This window comes from Tursiops truncatus, chromosome 7, assembly GCF_011762595.2.
Source record: "Tursiops truncatus isolate mTurTru1 chromosome 7, mTurTru1.mat.Y, whole genome shotgun sequence".
NCBI classification, from domain to species: Eukaryota; Metazoa; Chordata; class Mammalia; order Artiodactyla; family Delphinidae; genus Tursiops; species Tursiops truncatus.
In genome coordinates, this window is record NC_047040.1 from 14,554,859 (window position 1) to 14,573,791 (window position 18,933).

Here is an 18,933-nt window from a genome sequence, read left to right on the forward strand (position 1 = left end):
GAATATTCTTTCCACTCCCATGGCGTGGTCATGGATTAGGGAAGCCTCATCCTCTCTCTCTTTAACAGATTCCTTGCTGCTTTCTTTGCATCCAATTTGACTCTGCTCCACACCATCATCTCTAGCCTGATTTACACCTCATCTGAATATGTCACTCCGCTGTTTAAAAGCTTTTAATAGTTCCTCACAATCTATGAGACAGCGTCCAGAATTATTTTGGCATTGTAAGGTGCTTCATGGTCTTATAACTGTCTGTTTCCAGACTTCTCTTCTGCCACTCTCTAAAACGCATCTTTACACTACTGCTGATTTCCCCACTAACTCTCCAAATATGCTATGATTTCTTATTGTATTTGGACTTTACAGATACTGTACCATTGCATGAAAAAAAACCCTCACTACCCCCAACTCCTTAACCCAATAATTTTCCTGTTTGCAAACACTTATCCTTCAAGGTCTAGCTTACGTATCATCTCTTCCAGGAAGCCTTCCATATACCCTCAGATTTTGAGGACCGTCTTCTGTGTGCTCAACACTCTTTGGAATAATTCTGTGATAGCAGTTATCATGCTGTATCACAATTAATGAGTTACTTCTCTGACTTGCCTGCTGGACTGTGAGATCACGGAGGGCAGGAACTATGTCTTAGATTTCTGATTATCTAGTTCTTAATACAGTTGACTAACCTGCAGTTATTTTTGTTGTGTTTTCTTCCAAGAGAAATGAAATTAGAATAAATGTAATTACACAGAGGGTAGACAATTTAAATTAACTGCTTTGAATTATACCTACTGTCTCCCTTGTAATTAATTATTGCTTCTAGAAATCCATTTAAAATTTATCAAACAAGGTGATAATGCAATTTTTCAACAAAGGAGATTATTACTTGTGCTTATAAGTAGAACAGTAGCTCAACTATTAATTCAAGTTTTTAAATTTCAAGCATTTAAATTTCAATTTAATTTTAAATTTCAAGCTTTTAAAATTCAGGCCAGTTCTTTGATTTGTGCACTGACGGTTTTCTTCTATGAAACAAAATGTGGGTTCTCTAAAAATTTTTTTTTCTGATAGTAGTGGGAGGGAGGTGGTAATTCTTTTATATCCAATATAAGAAAAAAGTGTTACAAATATGTTTTTAAAATTTTAATATTAAATCATGTATTATTTCAAAAAATGAAAACTCATCACCCAGACTTAATTGATGATATCATTTTGTTATATGTGAATCTTAACTCTCTTATAAAGGAAATGTTACAAACGTATCCAAAAGCCTCCCCCATTCAATTCTTTTCATTCTCCCCTAGATATAATAATTTATTCATTCGTTTATTCAAAGATAATTATTGAGTACCTACAATTTGTCAGGAACTCTTCTAGGCATGGGGAATACCTGTAAATAAGTCCCTGTCCTCGTGAAATGTATAGTCTAATTTTTTATTGTAGCCTTCACTTAGCAAATTGATGCATGTCATACCAATGTGTGTGTTTATATATATTTACCATGTGCATATATGCTAATAAATGATATATGTTATATCTTGTATACATTAAAAGTCATGTAGTTAATTAACATATAAAGTTAGCATTCATTATATTAAATGACATATTCTATAAATGATATACTACCTGAATATCTTTTTCAACTTTTTCCATCGTAATTATATAGTGTGATTTTCCTTCTTGATTCTACTTAGTTCATTCATTTCGTAGTATTTCATAATATGCTCAGACCAGAGCATATAATGTCTCCATTCCCCCCCTGGTGGATAATAAGGTTGTTTTCACTGTTTTGGTATCACAAATAGTACATGCACATCTCTGAATATGTCTCTTTGTCATATGAGTGAGTTTCTCTTGGACAGCAGCATAGACATGAATTGCTGGGTCAAAAGGCATGTACAACCTCAACTTCTAGAGCTTGCCTTACAAAATGGCTGGAACAATTCACAGTCTTATCGACAATGCATGATTCTGCTTTCCTCACATCACTACCAACACCCTATTGATTTTTTCCCCCAATGTTACGGGTGACTTGAAAATATTTACATTGTTTACTGGTCACTTAATTTTCTCTTCTGAGAAATTCCTGTTGATATTTTTGTTCAGTCTCCTATAGAACTATTTGTCTTTTTCATATTGATTTGTATGCTTTGTTTTATTTTATTTTAAAAATAAATTATGGATTTTCATAATTAATGGTTATAAATGTTTAAAATACCTTCGTTCTTTTAATTTATCTTTTAACTTTATGATGTTTTATGTTGTGCATAGGTTTTTAATTTTTAAGGTAGTTTAATTTTAGTGTTTTCTTCTTTATGGTTTGTACATTTTGCTTCTTGTTTATTAAATGTCCTAATTTTTATGAAAATTCCCTAATTTTTCCCTAAAATTTCTATATTTTTTCTTAAAAGTGTTGTTGCTTACATTTAGGTTTTTAGCACATCTGGATTTTTAAAAATGATATATTAGATAAGGATCTAGCATTATCCTTTACATGTAGAGATCTACTTATCCCAACATTTTACTTTGGCAAATCCATATTTCCTCCTGTGCTTTGCAATGGCACATTGAATTTTCTTAGGTTTCCCTTTCCCTTTAATGATCCAAGGTCTTGATGGTTCAATCTTGAGTCATTGTATTTGTGTTTGAAGTACAGTCATCCCTTGGTATCCATGTGGGATTGGTTTCAGACTACCCTACAAATACCAAAATCCACAGATGCTCTAATCCCTTATATTAAATGCAGTAGTATTTGCATATAACCTATGCACATCCTCTCATATACTTTAAATCATCTCTAGATTACTTATAGTACCTAATACAATGTAAATGTTATGTAAATAGTTGCTGGTACATGACAATTCAAGTTTTGCTTTATGGAAATTTCTGGAATTTTAAAAGATTATTTTTGATCTGTGGTTGGTTGACTCCACAAATGTGGAACTCAGGAATACACAACACAGATGGTATTGTAGAAGTTCCTCTACTCTGAATATAACTCGGGTCTTTTTTGCTCCTTATAGGTTTGAGTAAACTTGGCTGAAATCCTCTTAACTTGGGTGAGTTTTCCATCCCCTTGATTTATTCTTTTTTATTCATACAAGCCAGTTCATTTCTTTTCTTATCAGTTGGTGCAAAATTCTCTTCCCAAGTGTCCCATGTTCCTTGCTATTTTTACTAGTGGCTTGAGTTGTTGAGTAGAGAGATCATTCCCTCTATGTCGCAGCACCCCACATCCATGGAGGTGGGCCCATTCATTCTGTGATAATGCATTCATACTCCCTTCCCTTTCAAAGTCTGTGATTTAGACTTGTGACACACAGCTCTGGGACATGTAGTTCAGTCCCCTGCTTTACCTGCTTTTCTCTCAGATGCCTCCCTTAGAATCTTGGTGAATAACATTTCAAAATATTGCATTACAAACTCTTTTTTTTAAGTTATTAATATGCTCCTCTAGAAACTGCTGTTGCACTCAAAGGAACTGGCTTAGAAGTTTTTTGGACACAACTCTCTGAATGGAGAGGTTAATATTCAATGGCTGTGTTAGTTTTATATTGCTACATAAAAATTACCACAAATTTAGTAGAGTAAAATGACATGTTTTTTATGTTACACTTTCCATGGCATAGTTGGGTTCTCTGTTCAGGGTCTCACCAGCTGAAATCAAAGTGTCAGCAGAGCAAACATCCCATCTGGAGCTTGAGGTCCTCTTCTGCACTCCTTCAGATTGTTTTTAGAATTAAATTCTTTGTGGTTGTAGGACTGAGGTCCCAGCTTTCTTGGTCATTGTTGACCGGGGGTTGTTCTCAGCTTCTTGAGGTTTCCCTCAGGTTCTAAATATGTAGCCTCACCATAGACTATTTACAACACAGCTATCTGTTTTCTTCAGAACCAGTAGTAGCACATCTCTTGGAGCTTCATCTTCTTTTAGAGAGCACACTTGAATAGTTAGACCCACCAGGATAACCTCCTTTAATTAACTTATCGCCCATTTATTAGTAACCTAATAACAGCAGCAATAGTCTACACTGTTCAATACATCACTCATACTCAAGGGGAGGGAATTATACAAGTGAGAACCCCAAGGAGTGGAAACCTTGAGGGCCATCTTGAAATTTGGTTTACCAAAATAGGCTTAAATTCTAAATCCAGTTTCCTTATATTTTGAATACTTGAGTAAGGTTTACTTTCCCTGGCAGGGTTTTTGAGGAAAGACCATTAGATATCACCCTTCCTCCCTGCTCGATTTTTTTTTCAACACATTGAGAAAGCAAACAAAAGAGCCAGCATATGTAGAAACAACGTCACCTTCATTACTTGTAAGTTTAATGGTAAGAATGTAGCTTAGTGACAGAACCAAATAAACTTTTTATCTCCTTTGCTCACCAAATTTAGACTTTGGGTCTACTTGTCCAAGGGCAGATTTTGATCTGGAAGGAAATCATTGCCTCACACCAATCTAGGATGGAAGAAGAAGGGGAAAGAGACCCAAATCCCCACGCTTATGGTTTTTGGTAGATTAATTCCACCCAAGACCTATAATTATTACTCACCAACAAGTAACTGGATCTAGTTCCAGAGAAAGTTTTGTGACAGAGGCTTAAAGTGTTTGAGAAAAATTTTTCCTCATGGAAACCAGAGCACAGGGGAGAGAATTTTCGCTCTAATACTTATTTATGCTTTCAGTGTGTTTCTAAGGATCAGATTTTCCTAAGCTGAATAATTTGAAAATAATAATACATACCTTTTCTCTTCCAACTAAAACCCTAGAAGCACTTGCTGCTTATTGCTGATCAAGTGAGACAAAGAAAACTATTTGGGAAATGTTTACTTCAAAGAGCATAAAAGTTTCACATAAGAATGGGCAACATAAATATTAGATGACATCAATCCAGGATGCATTGAAGCATGGCCAGGATTTCTTAGAATGTGCAGGAGGTGCTCTTTGGGTCCATATTTGAACCCTGAGGGGAGAACTAGCTCATTAGAACTCAAGGTAGAGGAATTATTGTTTCATCCTCACTGCTCTCCCATCTCTGAGCAAGAGGAGCAATCTATTTTCTCTGTATAGAAACTTACTTCTGTAGTCCAAAGTGATTTTAAGTTATCACCAAACTGAATTAAAATGACGTTGGCAAAAACAGTGATGTATTTTGCTCTGCTCCAGACTGCCAACAAGAGGAAAATTAGATTTCTTTGGACTTAGAAATGGAAAGAGGGAAAATACTTATATAACTCTGGTCCACTCACTTCACTTTCCTGTCTAATTCTCAGTCTCTTTATTTGTGAAATAGTAAAAATATCCTCACTATTCAACAGATTTATTACCAGGGCAAAGTTAATAAATATGAAAGTTATATAATTATAATTTATTATCAATTATTATTTACATGATGTGAATCCAAATTTCTAAAATCTTTCTTAAAACATTGATGTTTGAAGGGTATATTAATTCTATAAAACTTTGATTTAGATCACTTTTAACTTCCATCTGACAAGGTAGGAAAATTTCTCTTGAACTTCACAAGGGATTAAAAAGATTTTTTAGTGCTTAAGCTAAATTTGTAATTTGGACTTTTACATTTCTTTATGATTTCCTTTTAGTAGTGCATGACACAGTTATCTATATGCCACTTTCTCCTAAATTCAACAGATTTTTAAATTTTCAATTCGAGTCTGTGACATGAGAAATAAAGACAGCTTGGACCTGAAGACTCCCAAAAGACTGATGCCTTCTGGATAAGAAAGGAAACCTATCTGCAAAACTCCTATTGATATTGATGTCAATATTCACCTTTGTAGTTTAGGGTTAAGTGTTTTCCATTCCATTATCCATCTCTCAAACTTTGAAAATTTAATTCAAATCCCTTAAGGATGAGTTTATTTGGTTTACTGCCTTCCCTTTGGCATAATTTGAATTCTTGAGTCATGACTCAGAAGGTGTCCAGAATGTCAACAAAACTCAATAATCTTTGGTTAACCAATTTTCTTGAGGATTTCAGAAAATCAAGGACAGGCTGGAAATATTATTCACAAAACAAATACTCTGGGATGTTTACACAAGAGCCTCAAGAAGAGAGAACAAAATGGTATTCAGGATTTCATAGTTCCCTCCACCTTCTGAAGTGATAAAGGAAATAAAGAGGCAAGCAATTCATGAGACTAGGCAAGACCATAGACCTAATGCTTTACCTGTCTATCTAACCACCAAAGCATCCAGGAGAAAATAATTAAAAATAATTGAAAACTGTAATTAAGGCATTATGTATATACTATAAAACACACATGCAAACGTAAAAAATAATTTAAAAAACTACATTAAATTGGCTGTTAGATCAAATAAGTCATGTAAATCAAGCCCTTGGGTATCTGCTTGGTTGATAACTTCCAAGCTAAACTTACAAGTTTGTCTCAATTTGTTCAGTTTTCTTGACCTATGGGTGAGTACTTCATGGGTGTATGCTAATTTTACTAGCAAAGTGTTTTCCTGAGCAAGATTTATTTTGTGCTTTCATTCATTCAGCCAGCATTTATTAAGTACCTGTGGTGTATAAGGTACCACACTAAAAGCTTTGTGATGACTTCCATGTGAAAATGGATAGGCCCTTTTAAACAACAGTTTTTACAGAAGGCACAACATTACTTTATTAACACCAAATTCTGCAATAGGATAAAGAATTACTTTTTAGCTTCCAGGACAATCTTCAGGTGATACCTACAACATGTCAAAATAAACAACCTACCTCTTAAAGCAGAATATCTCAGGTGAGAAATGAAATATTTAGAATCCTTTAAGCGTGAGAATTTCTGTTAGCAGGGATCATTCAGAACCACCCACCAAGACCAGGCCATCCATTCAATCATTCATTCATTGATTAACTTAGTAAATATAAATGGATACAGAGTATATGGCAGGAACTGTTGCTTCTGAGATACAACCGTGACCCAGGCACAGCCCCTGCCTTCAGATAGTCCAGGTAAATGGGTATTTGTAAGGCTTTTATAATGCAGTCTGGCCAGTGGTACAACAGTGGTGGGTATAAGGTATCACAGAGGTTCCCAGGTGTGATGTGGACCACAGTCTTGGGTCTCAGGGTAAGCCTCCTGAAGAATATTTAAGTAATAATAAGGAATATCTATGTCAAGTCAATAGTGGTGTAATCCAGGTGATGGGGAGGAAAAGTGTAGCTCTAAGAAGGAATAGGGCTTCCCTGGTGGCGCAGTGGTTGACAGTCTGCCTGCCGATGCAGGGCACACGGGTTCGAGACCCGGTCCGGGAGGATCCCACGTGCTGTGGAGCGGCTGGGCCCATGCGCCATGGCCGCTGAGCCTGCGCGTCCCGCAACGGGAGAGGCCACAACAGTGAGAGGCCCGCATACTGGAAAAAAAAAAAAAGAAAGAATAACATGCAGAAAGTCCTAAATTGAGAGAGAATATGATGCGTATTCAGACTCTGCAAGAAATTCAGTATCTTGAGCATAGTATTGGTGAGGCAGGTACTGGCAATGTTGAGAAATGAAGCTGAAGAGTTGGCAGTGTAGGATGAAGGGCCCCTTTGGAGCAGGCTAAGCTATTTGACTTTTATCCTGAGGGCAAAAGGGAGCAACACTCTGAATACTGGTGCGGATCACCTCTTTTGTGCCCAGCACTGTCCAGGCACTGCTGGAAATTCTAATAACGTGAAAGATCTGTTCTGTGGCCCCTGAAGAACCTCTGAGTTAGCTGGGGTGATAGGAGAAACAAACAAAACAATTAGGGAACAGTTTCCAACATTAACCAAATACTAGGCCAGCTATGTGGCTCTGACCACCAAGAGTTGCATTGTGGGTGAAAATTGAAGAGGGAGAGGTCAGTGGGGCTGAATGAGGTGGTAGGACACCCATATTTAGAGAATTGATTTCCATGTGGGTTCATGCTGTTTACTGTTCTTCAAGCCAGAGAACTTAGTATCCTCCAGTTTTTTTGGTCTGTATAAGACATCATACAAGCTCTGGCCCTTCCACTTGCAATGGTTGCCCCTCCAAACTGCCTTCTCTAACTAGCCTAACCAGACTGAACTTTGTGAAGTGTTAAAACATGTGTTTAGTGTCTTTATTTTTTTTTTTAAGTTTTCATTTCCTTTTCATAGAAGGGTGTCCAGATCATACAGCTAGAAAATAATTGGATTTGGGTTAAATTCTCACCCCAAGAGTCAGGGTGAAGGACACAGGGTTTAGGAGACCTCATATTATGAAAGCAGCTGTTGAGTTCCTCATTATGGCCAATTGTTTTCTTTTTCCCCTGATTCACCAGATTTCTATACTATTTTTAAGCCTTTGACTCAATAGCAGCTATTTTCTGATCAAAGTAGTCCTCATTCTCACTGCGTGATTACCTAATAAAATAGAATACAAGGAAAGTAATTAATCAAAGTCATAGTGGCTGCCTGGAATGCCCCCAGCCACGGTTGCAACGCAGAAACAAACTTCCAGTAAGAGGGCTATCTCTTATGGATGGTGTGTGCTCTTATGTCCTTAGATTATTATTCTGTGCTGTTCAGTAAAAACCACCAAATTGCGTTCTTCGCAATCACTCTGAAAAAAAAATTGTTCCGTTAGAGGACATTCCCATAAGCCCTGATTCAACTGCATTATTGAATCTATTATTTTTGAGGAGGACCTGAAACACGGGTCTCATTTAAAAGATTCTCCATGGTTTGCATTTTACCTTCATTGGTTACTTTGGCTTCCTATAATCTGTCTGAATATTAACACATTGTTTCATTTATATTTTTTTCCTTCATGTACAATTTCTTGGTATTTCTCTAAGAAATGTCAATATCTAATCCTGCTTGATCTATGAAAAGTTTTCTTTCACTTGTGTTAGTCAATGGTCTGAAATGACTGGACTCATGGAACATAATTCTAATGATAAACTCTAATGATAGCTTGGGTTCATCAGGAGAATTTTCTAGGTTATTACAGCCAGGCTGCTTATTAATTCATCTTCGCAACATTACAAGTCAAATAATTATATATTGGCAAAGTTGTTTGTATAAGTTATTCAATATTCCTAATTCTAAATTAGAGATGAGTGTGTAAGTATTAGAGGCCTAGAGTCCTTAAACTCAGTTCCTCCCTTCCCAATTCTAGGTGTGATACGTGCTTGCAAGGAACTGAAAGCCCAGTGGGAATGTTTATAAATGGCCAAGTGAGTCTCTTTTATTCACTAAAGTGCAGGGTTTCTGGTTGTATTAAAAAAAGTGGAGTATTCTCTTTTCTGCCTTCCACCTGAAATTGAAAACAACCAGACAAATGGGGCAGGGACAGACTGATTTACTCACCAGTGTATGGGCAGAGAAATGACGAGTAGAGGAGAGGGAGGGAGGGGGGAAGGGAGGGAGGGAAGAGAGAGGGAGAGAGAGAGAGAAACCAGATGGAAAGACACAAAATCTCCCTTTTGTCCTGGATTTTCTCTAAACCATCAGGTGAGTCACTCCTCCTCCCACACATGGAAGCAGTGAGTGATCAATAAACACCGATGATGGAAATGGCCACTCCAAGATGCAAACTGCAGAGAGAAGAGAGGAAGCTCTATAACCTTTAAAATGAGAAGTCTAGCACTTCATGACCCACAATAAGAGAATAAAGGAGTCAATCCCGCTCCTCTGGACTCTGCAGGTTTTCCTTCTTCTTGCGTGCACGGCAAGCAAAAGCAACAATCCTAACCCTCTCTCACTCAGGCAGGAGATGTATTACTCTTACCCAAAGGATGTATATTACAAACAAATACTATATGCATTACCAAGGTGATCTTATCAAACTTGATTTTGAATTTTATTTGAATAGAACATAATTCCTTACTCTAATGGGTGACTCTCATGCAGCATCAATATATTGCTGAAGAAGATTGTGGAATGTGATGATCCTGGCATTTTCCAGTTTTAATCTGTCTCCTCTGGCTGACTTGTTGAGGGCCCGCGGGTGAAAATTCCAGAAAGAAAAAAGGAACAATAATTCAAGGGGAACACTACCTACATCACCAAACAAAGTCTATGGCAGCATGGGATGGAGAGAAAGGTGCTGATGGCTAATTGTGGTCTAACTAAATAATAGGTATGGATTCAAAAATAGGCAGAGAAGGGGGCTGCCCACAAACATAATTTTAGGACTTTTGCAAAGGCCTCTCTGTTCCCCAGATAGTACATCCATCTGTTCACTGATATTCTACTAGCAACAAAAGGAGCAACAAAGACTTATATGATGCTTACTTTATGTCAGGCAGCATTCTAGCAGCATATATATATATATATATATATATATATATATATAAATATACTTAATTATCATAACAACCTTTTAAATGGTTATGATAATTCCCATTTTATGAATGAGGCAACTGAGACACACAGCTAGTAAGGGGCAGAACCAAAATTTAAACCCACATGACTAGCCCATTGTATTGTCTAGGCTTTCACCACCTTGATGTACTCTAAATGGAAATTTCCCCAGGGCAGGGAGCTTATTGTCGGAGATTCACACCAAAGGGTAAATGACTTGTATTGGCTTCTCACCGAAAAGGAGGTATGAATGCAAGGGAGATAGACCCTTGGGACATTTATACTTTAGTTTCTGGTATTTTCAAATTTCTATTAGGGCAACTTTGAGTCATGTTATTTAGAAATGTGTTTTTAAATTTCTAAATATTTAAAGGTTTTTAAAAAGTTATCACTTAAAAAAATAGATTTCAAACTTTATTGCCTTGTGTTGAAAATGCACTTCTTGGGTGTTTATTGGGACTTATTTTGTGACTGAGAATTTTATTTTTTAGTGGTTTTTGCAAGGTTCCATGTATGTTCTTTATTTTTATTATTTATTTATTTATTTATTTAACATCTTTATTGGAGCATAATTGCTTTACAATGTTGCATTAGTTTCTGCTGTATAACAAAGTGAATCAGCTATATGTATACATATATCCCCATATCCCCTCCCTCTTACATCTCCCTCCCATCTTCCCTATCCCACTCCTCTAGGTGGTTACAAAGCACTGAGTTGATCTCCCTGTGCTATGAGGCTGCATGTATGTTCCTTAGATCAAGCTTGTCAATTGTGTTATGTTAATTGGGTGTTATGGATAACAATATACATGTTAACACCTATAATTTTGGAAGATACATTAAATAACTGTTTTTGTTTGTTAGCCAGAAGAATTTGGAATTTACTTCTTCTCCCTTTATGCATAAAGATGAAATATTCTGATCTCTGATAGAGTCATTATTCTAAAACAATATGTATGAATTATATTTTTCATGTCAGTATGGAATTATTTTTACTTATCCTCCTTGAGACTTAGTCTATTCTGAATCTGATAATTCATTTTTTTCATCAATTCTGGATGATTCTCAGCCATTGTCTCTTTAAATGTACTTCTCCCTATTCTTTCTTCATGTATGAAACTCCAAATAGATAGAGAAATGTTAAAAATTTTCCTTCTTCCCTTTATGTCTTTTAATACAGTAGTTAAAATTGTAGACTTCAGGGCTTCCCTGGTGGTGCAGTGGTTGAGAGTCCACCTGCCGATGCAGGGGACGCGGGTTTGTGCCCCGGACCGGGAAGATCCCACATGCCTTGGAGCAGCTAGGCCCGTGAGCCATGGCTGCTGAGCCTGCATGTCTGGATCCTGTGCTGCGCAGCAGGAGAGGCCATGGCAGTGAGAGGCCTGCGTACTGCAAAAATAATAATAATAATAATAAAATATTAAAACAAACAGATATAAATGGGAAAAATATCTATAACAAAACCAAATGCATTCAAGAAATTTCACAATTTCTTGAATTTCTCATTGTGCTATATGAGATCCCGTTTTCAGAGCCCGTGTTGCTTCCCTGCCGTTAGGACTTTTCTTTGCCCTGTTAAGCCTTCATATTGCCATTGGATTGACATCTACTGAGAAAATCAGCAGTGTGTCTGTGGTCCTGGAATTGTTACTTCCCTTGATGGCCAAATGACTTGCAGAAACTCAGTGGAGGATATTTCTTCTTGAAATTTTGAAATCCCTGGCCTATATCTCGTTAATGTTTCCTTGTTTTCTGTGAGACTTTGGCCATGCATCATTGACATTTTATGTTATGTCATTTCAATTAACAGAACAACTGGCATTCTTCTTTTGGCAACGGGGGATCAACTTTAAATCACTCAGCCCACGTGGACAGTCTAGTGTGACAGGATCCCGGGGTATGAAGCTCTCTGGTGTCTGTTGTATAAACACTCAGCAAACAGATAATAATGGGGGAATAATTAACTTGGGAGTTGCCAGAATTCACTGTTGTTTAAAAGCTCTGCACAAGGGCCTGTGTAGGAGGCAACATGATGAAATGGAAAGAAATTAGAGCAGATAGGTCAGATTTTAAATCCTGGCCCCTTCCTTAACTGATGTATGTCCTCAGGGAAATGAAGTATGTATATTATCCAAACTTTACTTTCCTCATCTGTAAAATAGATATATCATGTATCTCTTGTAGGATTGAAATAAAGAATAAATGTTAAAAAATATACGAAGGCACCTGGATCATATTAGATTTTTATTCATTTAGTTCTTCTTGTAGGCTGCTCTCGTAGGAAGCTGCATTTCTTGAGGTGTGTTATTCTTCTTTCTCGACCATTGGATGCTCATTTGTAAAATTTAAAGGTGGAACTAAAAAATTTGTAAGATTTCTTTTGGCTTTAATATCAGTTATCAAAGTTACAGTTCTCGAAAAAATCAAATATAAATGAATATTCAGAATAAAGTTATAATTGAAATATAAGGTTACACATTTTTAGTTATTTTTAAAACTTCAAAAATAATATGTGAAAGGACTTTAAAAATCAAAACAATTTGAAAGTAAAAAGAGAGAGAGAGAGAAAGGAAATTCCTCATAACCCATATTACTGGACTCGTCTCACCATGGGAAAACAGCTGTACCAGTTATGTTGGGGTAGAACATTAATTTTTTTTTCTGTATAGCTTCTCTCACATACACATAGACACACACAAGCATATATATAGTATTATATACTATATACAAACATAATTTAAAAAAACACAAATCAGATTATTTTATACATATTATTCCCCAGCTCCTTCCATTTTCTGTTACACATTTTTTTAGCATATGGCTTTTATTCTCAAGTTCACTACATCATCTAAGAAAGCTACTGGAGCTCTAGCCATTGCAGCCCTATTGCAGAGAAGAATAAAGAAGACAGAGATGGGAAGAATGTAAAAACAAGTTAAAAGACTGAGCCAGTCCCCTTTAACTTTTGTTTATACAGCTTTGGCTATCTCTCTTGCAAGGAAGACTTTATCTGAGTACATTTCTATTTCAAGTGAAATAGAAGTTCAATCAGTAAAGAAAGAGAAGAGAATGGATGTTGGTTAGCTCATATAATAGTCATGATTGGAGATGCTTTAATCAGTCTTTCTCTATATATATCTTTCTCATTCTTTTGCCTGATGCAGAGTATTCCATAGAATGGATCTACCACACATTATATAACCATTAGACTATTATAGATTATTAGGTTGTTTCCAGTTTTCTATTGCAAATAATACTAACATTGACATCTTCAAACAAATATCTGTATGCATGTGTCTTGGGCAATTTTGTAGGTTAGATATCTAAAATTGGAATTTCTAGGTTGAAAGATAATGTGTACTTTAATTTTGTTATATAACACCAAACTATAGTAGCAATGATTAGTTTATATTTTCTATCAGAAGCTACAATTTCCTATTTGCCTGTATACGTGCCTATGCTGGGTATTATCAGCCTGTTCTATTTTTGCCAGTCTGATGGCATCTGTTGTTGTTTTAATTTGCATTTACCTGATTACTTGCTAGGTTAAGTGTCTTTTCACATGTTACTTGGGTTTTGTATTTTATCTTCTGGGAATTACCTATTCATCTGTTTTGCCCATTTTTCTATTAGTTTGCTGACCTTCTTCTTACTAGGAGCTCTTTATATATCCTAGATATCATTATTGTGTCTCCTCCTTATGTTGCCTGTTTTTCCTTTCAGTCATCAGTTGGTTACTACATTTGTTGATCATTTTTCTGTGTGTGAATAATTGTCAAAATTTTATATAATCAAATATTTCAGTCCTTTCTTATATGACATTTTTGGCAATTATTCTGGTAACCTTTCTTATCTCCACAGTTTTAAATGTGTTCTCTGATATTTTCTTCTAGTATTCTTATGGTATTCATTCTTTTTTTTTTACTTTTAGTTCTTTGATTCATCTAGAAATTCTTTGTTTATGGTGTGATGTAAGAAATCTCATTTTTTCTATATATCTATATCTCATCAATATCTACATGTGTGTATATATGAGTGTGTGTGTATACACACACACATTTCCAAGTAGATGGCTAATGGCTACAACACCATTTAGTATAGAAGACTTTCTTTTCCTAGAGATTTGAAATATAGCTATTTGTATATTACCATGTATATGTGGGTTTGTTTCTATTAGTTTACTTCTGAGTCAAAACTCTATTTTAAAAATTACCATAGCCTTATCATTTGCTTTGGTATATGTTAGAGCAAGTGACTACATGTATTTGTTACTCCTTGACAAAATTTTCGTGTCCATTTTTGCACGCTTTTCTCTTCTAGATGAATTTGAGAAACTGCTTACCAAGTTTTATACGCTATTTATAAACATAATGTGTCTCCTCAGAATATCTTTCATGCTCTTCATAAAAGTAATGCACAAATTTACTGGGATTATTTTCTGGGTGTTTCATAGTTTTTGTTACTATTATTATTGTAATCTTTCTGTTCCATTACATTTTCTAACTGATTATTGCTAATATAATAAAAAGCAATAAATTCTGTCCAGTTCTTTCTTTTTTAATTGAGGTATAGTTGTTTTACAATTTTGTGTTAGTTTCTACTGTACAGTGAAGTGAATTAGCTATATGTATACATACATCCCCTCTTTTTTGGATCTCCTTCCCATTTAGGTCACCACAGAGCATTGAGTAGAGTTCCCTGTACTATATAGCAGGTTCTCATTAGTTATCTATTTTAGACCTATTGGTGTATATATATCAATCCCAATCTCCCAATTCATGTCACTTCTGTCCAGTTTTAAAACTTTCTTATTAGTTCTTATAGGATTTTTTTTCTCATTAAATTCTCTTGGGTCTTCTAGGTACACAGTCATATCATCTAAATAATGAGCTTTTGATTCATTGTTTCTAAAGTGAATAAATACCCTTATATTTTTTCTTACCTTTTCCATTGGCCAGGACTGCCAACAGAATGTCAAAGAGCAATAGTGATGGTGGGCATCCTTACCATCTTCCTGATTTTGATGAACATGCTTCACATGTTTTACCAATAGGTAAAACATTTGCTCTCAATTTCTCTTAGGCATTGTTTATACAATACGTAAGTTTCTTTTTATTCCTCATTTGTTAATAACAATTTTAAAAATAGAAACATGTTGAATTTTATCAAATGCTGAGTAGAATCTAGTAAGATCTTTTAGAATGATTATATGGATATCTTCTTTAATTTGTTAATGACTGTAACGTAATTGATTGCTCCATAATTTTCTTTTTTTTTTTCTTCTATTTTTGTGGTTTTTCTATCAGGGTTACAGTGGTTTTGTTGAATAAGTTGGAAAATAGTCTATCAATTTTTAAAATTCTGGATCAGAATATAGAAACTTATACAATATGGGTATTATGTTTTCCATGAAGATTTGGGGAAATCTGGGTATGAAATTATAAGTCTGATGCCTTTAACAAAATTTAGTTGTCATTTGACCAACTTTCCATTTTCTCCAGCGTCTATTCATCTATCCATGATTTCTATACCTCTTATTGAGTTAAATATATATATTTACCTATATATATTAATTTATATATAATGTATATTTATATACAAACTTTCTGAGAAAATCATCCTTTTTGTATATATTTTCAAAAATTTTGGCATAACTCTGTATAGAGTATTCTCTTATGACTTAAGGAGTCTTACCTGTATCTGCAGATGGGGTCCCCAAGACATTAGTTATTCTGTGATTCTGTTGGGAAAACTTCCCTTTCCTGGTGAACCTCTTTTTTTGCCTGCATGGAGTTCCTTCAAATGTGAACCACTCCCTTAGAATACGAGGTGTCTCCCACAAGAAGCAGGTTCTTTTTTTTTAATATAAGTTTATTTATTTTTTTATTTTTATTTTTTCCTGCTTTGGGTCTTTGTTGCTGCGTGCGGGCTTTCTCTGGTTGCCGCGAGCGGGGGTTACTCTTTGTTGCGGTGCGCGGGTTTCTCATTGCAGTGGCTTCTCTTGTTGCGGAGAACGGGCTCTAGGCGTGCAGGCTTCAGTAGTTGTGGCATGCGGGCTCAGTAGTTGTGGCACGCAAGCTCTAGGGCACAGGCTCGGTAGTTGTGGCGCACGGGCTTAGTTGCTTCGTGGCATGTGGGATCTTCCCGGGTCAGGGCTCAAACCCGTGTCCCCTGTACTGGCAGGTGAATTCTTAACCACTGCGCCACCAGGGAAGCCCCAAGAAACAGGTTCTTAAGAGCAGGGACTTCTGCCTGCTTGGCACACAGTACACACTCATTAGTATTTGTTGGTGAGTAAATGTTGCCGATCATTACCAACTGTTCCATCTTCTGACAACTTTTCTGCCTTTTTTGGAGCTGCGGCGACTATGTTTTTATATTTCTTTTGTGACTGTAATGGGATTTGGGATAGAGGAGCACATGTTCTCAACTATCACACAGCAGTGCATGGTGCAGGGCACCATGCAATCTTTCCGGTGGTTTAATGCCTAGCAATAAAGACACACTGTTCCCTTAGGAACAGTGTTTGCCTTTCCTTTTCATTTTATCCCTCCCCCTCCCACAATTCTCAGAAGAGTCATATATTAAAAGATAACTCCATTGAGAGATTTGCTTAATGCTCCTTATCAACTTAATTCTTTATCAATAGTCCCTGGTCATCTTAACTTTTCTTAATGATCATTCCCTCACTCTTTTGAAGTAGAACTCTGTTTTTTCCTTTCTTTCAAAATTCTCACACCATTTCTTCAAATACCACGCTTCCTTTACAGTGTGACAAGATCTGGCTTCCAAATTGAAAAGTGCATATTCTTGGTTAAACAGGCCTCCCTTGTAGCTCTATTCTGATCATTAAGGAAGAAAACCAAAATTCCCATATTACAGAATGTGTGAAGCTAAAGGGCACATTATTCAAAAAGAAACAAGCAGCCAAGAAAGTAAGCAAACTAACAGACCAAATTCACAAAAATATAAATGGTTAATGAATTTGGGTATGGTGTGTACGTGTTCTCTATGTCAGGGGTCCCCCCACCTGTTAGGAACAGGGCTTCACAGCAGGAAGTGAGTGGCAGGCTAGTAAGAGAAGCTTCATCTGCTGTTCCCCATCACTCACATTCCCGCCTGAACCATCAACCCCCCAACCCCACACCACGGTCCAAGGAAAAATTGTCTTCCATGAAACCTGTCCCTGGTGCCAAAAATGTTGGGGACTGCTGCTCTATGCAATTTTTGCAACTTTTCTGTACATGTGAAATTACATCACAATGAAAAGTTACTAAAAACAGCAAGCAAACATCATCTAAACACCATATATAGGAAACCACCAGAGTTTATCAATTAGGTTGGAAGAACTTTTCTTCTTCGCCATCCCCTGGCATTTATAACCAGCTGTTACACTGTAAACTGGAGCTTGGTCTCAGGTTTCAGAGGTGGAGGGAGTTAGGTGTCACTACTCGGGAAGATACCAGGCAAACACAGAAAAATCTGGGTGATAACAAGGGTAATCCTCTTTGACACTCTCTGCCCGACCTCAGAAATCCTTCTCTCCATTACAAGTTAGATTCTAGGAATTCCTTGGTAGTCCAGTGGTTAGGACTCCGTGCTTCCACTGCGGGGGGCCCGGGTTTGATCCATGGTTGGGGAACTAAGATCCTGAATGCCGTGTGGTATGGCCAAAAAATTGAAAAAAGAAAGGATACGTTCTGTGATTAAATGAGAATCATCTGAAATGAAAGAATGTAGTCTTGTTTCCCTGCTAATTGTCATTTTTGTATTATAGTTCCCTGGGTATCAGAGTAATTCCCAATTCTTCCCACTTAGTCTTCTTATTTTAAAGCCATGGGACTAAGAGTGAAGGCTAATGGCTCCATATGAAGTGCTGCAGCCGGCCACAGCTTCTTCAGAGACAAAACTGCTGGTAGAAGATAGTACATATATTGTGAACTTTTAGCTGCATGGGGAGAAGATGGAGGTATCCAGCTTCCAAAACACTCCAAATGTGCTCTATATGTCTACCACAGAGCCTGAGAGGTTGCTAGATGTGAAGAATAATCTTACAAAAGGGTCTTATGCAAAAGGTAAAAAAGAGGGAAGACTTTTAAGGAACCTCTATACTGTTCTCCACAGTGGCTGTATCAATTTACATTCCCACCAACAGTGCAAAAGGGTTCCCTTTTCTCCACACCCTCTCCAGCATTTATTGTTTGTAGACTTTTTGATGATGGCCATTCTGACTGGTGTGGGGTGATACCTCATTGTAGTTTTGATTTGCATTTCTCTGATAATTAGTGATGTTGAGCATTGTTTCATGTGCCTCTTGGCCATCTGTATGTCTTCTTTGGTGAAATGTTTCTTTAGATCTTCTGCCCATTTCTTAATTGGGTTGTTTGTTTATTGAGCTCCATGGACCTAGAGTCTGTCGTACAGAGTGAAGTAAGCCAGAAAGAGAAAAACAAATATCGTATATTAACGCATATATGTGGAATCTAGAAAAATGGTACAGAAGAACCTATTCGTAGGGAAGGAATAGAGACGTAGACATAGAGAATGGACATGTGGACCCGGGGGGGGGAAGGGGAGGGTGGGCTGAATTGGGAGATTAGGTTTGGCATAAATAC